Source organism: Gossypium hirsutum, chromosome D05, assembly GCF_007990345.1.
Source record: "Gossypium hirsutum isolate 1008001.06 chromosome D05, Gossypium_hirsutum_v2.1, whole genome shotgun sequence".
Lineage (NCBI taxonomy): Eukaryota > Viridiplantae > Streptophyta > Magnoliopsida > Malvales > Malvaceae > Gossypium > Gossypium hirsutum.
This window is the reverse complement of record NC_053441.1, coordinates 33,077,919-33,084,288: the sequence shown is the minus strand read 5'-3', so window position 1 is coordinate 33,084,288 and position 6,370 is coordinate 33,077,919.

Sequence of the window (6,370 nt, the reverse complement as noted above, 5' to 3'; positions counted from 1 at the left end):
TTGAGATAATTTGTAATCTTAAGGGTTAATTTTTTTTAAAATTATGATTAAATTATAAAAGTTGAAGGTTAAATTTATTATACCAATTTTTGGACTATCACCTCACCTTGCTATCAAATACTCGAAATAGACCAAAATGAACAAACCCGATTAATTGAATGATCAAAAAAGATATCTAAATATAGTGGAGCTACCTACCAATAATTTATGTTATGTATAATGATTCACTTATTAAATCACTGTAACACCACAGAAATTCAAGTATTTGATTTGTTGAATTTAATTATTAAATAAGTATACGCTTCAGTGGTCAAGTGATTAGGTGTGTATTTGAGATCATGGGTTTAAATTTGATTTTGGGAAATTTTCAATTATTTTTGTTCCTAGCCTTATCTTTCTTTGTTTGGCTTAAATAATATTTCTAGTCAACTCATATTAAAATGAGCTTACCAGTTCAAATGGTAAGGTTTAAGCTTGTCTTGAGATCTTGTGTTTGAATCCTCATGTGGGTGAATGATAATAATATTTGCTTCTGTGTGTTTGTGCTGTTTGTGTAGTAGAGGTTTGGTGAAATTGAGATTCTATGGTAGTTGGATGGGGATTAGTGTGGCAGATTTTATGAGATTTGGTTGGTAATGAGGCTAGTGGGGAGTTAAGAGTATTATTTTGAATTTATTTTTATTTTTGATTTGTTTCCAAAAATTCTTTTTTTTTTTGTTTTTCTCACGTTTTTGGTTCCTTTGCACATTTTCTTTTGACTTTTTTTTTGGGTCCCTTCTTCTTTTGCCTCTTTCTTCAACTTTGGCCTCTAATAGCTCGATTGAATAGCTGTGACTTGGATCCCTTTTGGTCTTCTTTCGATTTGATAAGTAGGGTTTATGTGTGTTTGCTTGGTTTAGAGATTTTTGGAAGTGACAAAGTGTGGTAAAGAATTTGTAACAGGAGATTAACGGTTGTGAATCTGTTGATTTAGATGGGAATTGTGATTTTAACGCTCCTCCAATGAATTAATCCTCATAGGGAAGTGTTGTTTGTTCAAGGGTAAGTGATTCTATCAATTTGGTATAGTTGTGGTTGTTGAAGTTTTGATTCTTTAAGAAGCCGGTGGACTTTAGTTTTATGAATTGGAATGTTCGTAGGGAATAATTTGTTAAGTTTGTGATGTTTTTAGGTACTGGTTATCTCGTGGAAGCGTTTGTATCAAATCTAGACCAAGTGTGTAACGAGAAACCTGGAAAACAGTGAAAGGCGAAAGCTAAAATTGGGAACTGTCAACGTCACATGACTGTGTGCGACACACGGTCTGGGCTAATGTAGCCTGTGTGGACCACACGAGAGTGTGTAGGCCACACGGGCTGGGCTATTTGGGCCGTGTGGGCCCAAAAATCAAGATTTTTCCCTAAGGTCTTACACATCATCCCGAACAATCGTGGGCTTTTTGTAGGGTCGGTATGAGACTAAATACATTATAAGACATGAAGTTTAAACTTCTGTTGATGCAAATTCTACTATCCGTAAGAGTAATAGAAACATCAAATGAGTAATTAATCTGTATACGCATGATAAGTATGTGGTTCATATATGCTATGTTGTGCATATAAAGCTATGTCACATTTAATTTCTGCTCTGAATAAGTATGATAATTTCTGTACTTTGTATCTGCATCTGGGTTGGGTTGTAAATAACATGTGGAGGAAGTGATTTTGTAAAAAGTGATAAATCGCCTATTGATCCGGCAGCTCAGCTACAACTATTCTGTAAAGTGTGCTGTGGGCATTAAGTGGTGTGTAGGGATGGATGAGTGTTTTATACCCATATGGTGTGTTGGGATGGACGGATTGGTGTGTAGCGGCTGGGGTTAAGATTATGTGTTGTATTTGCTCAGCTCTGCTATAAATCTATTTCTAATGGGTCCGTCTGATATGTCTTTTATTGTGTTAAGTTTATCGTTATACACTGAGTTTCAAAACTCACTCCTGGTTTCATTGATATTTTCAGGTAATCCTCAGGCTTAGGCGGGTCGGTCCGACGGGAGCTCGATTTTACTAGTATTTCGATTCTTTAACTATTTTAAATTGGATTAAGTGTTTTGTAAAATTTAGACTGTTTGGACATTTTAGGATTGTCTTGATTTTGGATTTTGTTCTAGATTTTTTCATGACAATTGATAAAACGATTTATCGAAAATGATTTTTTTCTGCAACCAACTGCTTTCGACAAAACAAATTCTGTTTTCCAAAATATAATGATCTAAGAATTTCCACTGTAAAGTATTCGATTTATCTAGAAAATGTAAACAAACAATGTTTTTAGTTAAATAATTATGTCAAACACGTTTTAAAATAAAACGGGCTTTTAAGTAACAAAAGTTCATGATGTTTTTTTAATAAACGAAAGTCGGATTTACAATTGTTTTACATAGCATCTCCAGATCTAGCCATAACGTCCAGGCTAGATTTGTGGTGTTACATTTAGTGGTATTAGATCCAAGTTACAAAACTTGGACTGTGAAAATTTTGGGTTCAAAAATTACTTTTGTGGAAAATGTTTTTCTAAGTTTATTTTTTCACAAATCTGAAAAAAATTCTGTGAAATACTGAGTATGAAATGATTAGAATTTTACCGTTATAGTTAGAGACTAAAATATCTCTTAAACTTCTTCTGATAACTTTTGAGCATAAAATATCTGCTAATTAATACTAGAACTGATTCATAAAATTCGTAATGTAGATATTTTATAAAATGAGCACTTATGGATTACGTGGACGCAATACTAGTGGGTGCGGCAAGCGTCGTAGAAGAGCTCGAGCTGAGTCATCCTTGATGTATAGTATGTCTAATATGGATACAAGTGAGACACCAACTATACCTACTGCTGAGACCAGGTTTCAAAGTCACTCAGTTGGGAATGACGTATTGTTCCAGGCCATGCTTAGAGTTTTAGAGAGGGTGAGTGGGCTCTATTTTGGTTATAGGAGTTGTTTAGGGGTGTCATTGGAGTCGCCCCGACTGTGGCCGAGTATTGGTTGGAGGTCACAAAGAGAATTATGAAGGATACGGATTGCACCCCCAGTAGAAATTGGAGGGTGCAATATCTCTGCTTCACGATGAGGCATATCAATGGTGGTGAATGGTTGATGAGGGTACTCAGCCGAATTGGATTACTTGGGATTAGTTTAAGAGCGCATTATAGAGTAAATATGTGGGGTGAGTTATGTGGATACTCATAAACACGAGTTTATGAACCTTACCTAGGAGTATAAGATTGTGGCCGAATATGATGCTGAATTTTTGAGACTGAGTCGTTATGCTCATGGGATGGTGTCAATTGAATATGAGAAGTGTATTCCATTCATAGAAGGAGTGGGAATTTATCGTCTTGGTGGACAAGGCAAAGATCGCTGAGGAGGTTAAGTGTGTTGAACACGAAAATAGGGAGTGTGAGAAGGGTAAAAATAAGAGGGATTCAGAACCCTTCAGTTCTATTCAGAGGCCTAAGAAACGGGCCAAATCTGATGGGCCTTCAAGAGTTGGGGTTCCAGTTTCTCCTACTATGGCTCAGTCATATAGAAACTGTGGTATACGCCATTCAGGCAAATGTTAGAGAATGTTAGGAGTGTGTCTATGATGTGGGTCGATGAAGCACCATATCAGGGATTGCCCACAATGTTTTGATTAGATGCAAGTTCCAGCTCTGGGATTTATTTAGCATTAGTGGGCAGTTCAGTAGCCGCCTTGGGGCTGTGGTCTGGCCAGGGGTGGTAATGGTATGGGCAGAGATAAAAGAGCAGCAGGTAGAGGTGCTAATCAAACTAGAGCGAGATAGTCTGTCTTGGTTTTTGTTGCTAGACGTTGTGAGGACAGAGACGCTGTTGATGTTATTGCAGGTACATTCTTTATTCATATTGCCCTTTATTTTGCATTGATAGATATAGGATCAACACATTTCTATGTAGCTAGTTCTATTTCTAGAAACTTGGGCATTTCGGTTGAGAGCACTTCTAGAAAGATTATTGTACTTAATCAATTAGGTCAATCAATTTGGGTTAATAAACAATATAGGAATGTACCGTTGGAGATACAAGGGATTTTGTTTTTGACTAATTTGATGAAGCTACCATTTGGGGAATTTGATCTAATTCTAGGAATGGACTGGCTCGTGGAGCATCTAGTCAGATTCGATTGTGCTACTAAGAGTGTAGTTTTGAAATCAAAGAATGATGTGGAGGTGGTTATAATCGACAAGCGTTGGGATTACTTATCCAATGTGATCTCCGCTCTTGTGGTCGAAAAGCTGGTTCGTAAAGGGTTTGAAGCATTTTTTACTTTTGTGAGTGACTCAACTTCTATAGGTTCATTTATTGGGGACATTTGAACAGTTAAAAAGTTTCTAGATTTTTTCCTATGAGTTACTAAGTTTGCCTCCAGATCGGAAGTTCAAGTTTAGTATTGAGCTTCTACTGGGTACAATTCCGATGTCTATTGCTCTTTACCTATGGCACCAAAGGAGCTTATGGAGTTAAAAGCTTAGCTTTAGGAACTCTTTAATCGAGAATTTATCCGTCCTAGTATGTCTCCTTGAGGGGTACCAATGTTATTTGTAAAGAAAAATGATGGTACTATGAAGGTGTGTATCGACTACCATTAGTTGAATAAGTTAACGATAAAGAATAAGTACCCACTTCCAAGGATCGGCGATTTGTTTGATCAGTTTCATGGGGCTTCTGTGTTTTTCAAGATAGATCTCCGTTCTGGGTACCATCATCTTAAGGTTAAAGAGGTTGATGTTCATAAGACTACTTTTAGAACTCGTTATGGGCACTACGAGTTTCTAGTCATGCTTTTTGGTTTGACGAATATTCCGACTACATTCATGAATATTATGAATCAGGGTTTCTAGCCATCCTTGGATTAGTTTTTTGTGATTTTCATCGACGACATTTTGTTATACTATAAGACTGAAGATCATCATGATAAACATCTTAGAGTAGTTCTGCATGATAAACATCATCATGATAAGTTGAGTAAATGTGAATTCTGGTTAAGGGAGGTGACTTTTCTAGGTCATGTGGTTTCTGCTGAGGAGATCTGAGTTGATTCTAAAAAAATCGAGGTTGTGTTAGAGTGGAAACATCCTAGGAATATTTCTGATATCTGCAGTTTTCTTGGGCTTATGGGTTATTATCAGAGATTTGTCGAGGGGTTCTCTTTAATTGTAGCTCTTCTAACTAAGCTGTTGAGTAAGAATGCCTCATTTGTCTAGACTGCTGTTCTGATACAGCTTGAATCCAATAAAGAGTTTGTGGTATACAATAATGCATCCCATATCCGTTTGGATTATGTTATAATGCAAGACGGTGAGGTAGTGGCTTATGCGTGCCGACAACTTAAGTCACATGAGGGAAACTATCCTACACATGATCTTAAGTTAGCCATAGTTGTCGTTACCTTAAAGATTTGAAGGCACTATCTGTATGGTGAGAGGTGTATCATTTAGACCAATCACAAGAGCCTCAAGTATCTTCTTACCTAAAACGAGTTGAACCTTAGGCAACATAAATGGACTAAACTACTTAAGGATTACAACTATGCTATTAAGTATCATTCTGGTAAGGCCAACGTGGTGCCGATGCCCTTGACACCAGGTTACAAAACGATTTATCTTTTTATTAATTACACCCATTCATTTATAGTTATTGGGATACTATAAATATTTGAAAATGTTCCAACAATTTCCCCCCATTTTCAAAATATTTAGATTTTGATATTCTTGGAAATCAATTTGCATAAATAAATGTGTCTTACAATTGAACCTTCACTTAGTGAAAACATGTTAAAGTTAATCGAAATTGCATGGTAGACTAAGCTTTGAACCAACTATTCCGTTTGATTAACTGAACACATCTCACACAATGATTTCAACATTAGTCAATGCATAGTATCTAGGGACACTATTATGGCCATGTGTCTATGTCTTTTTTTCATGAGTACTGTCAGAGCCAAGCCCTTAAGCTCCTAGAAGCGGCCACACTTCCACTCACATACGTAGATCCCATCAAAAGTGTTCCTGTAATTATAACACTCTAACATATTTATGTTATGGGTCCATTAAGAGTATATTACTCATCTTTCCCTTATCATTACGGGTACCTAGCACTTTAATCTTAGGATGAATTTATTTATAGTGCTAACAGTCACATACTAATGATGTACTTTGTCTCATTGAACTCAGGACTTGACGTTATACCAAGCGTTGAGTCGAGTTTCCATCATGGGTGACTCTAATTAATAGGCTTGAGTCCCATCCCTTTTGAGGTCCTTTTTATTGCATCTCTATCAAGACTTTTTGTCAAAGGATCTGCTAAATTTT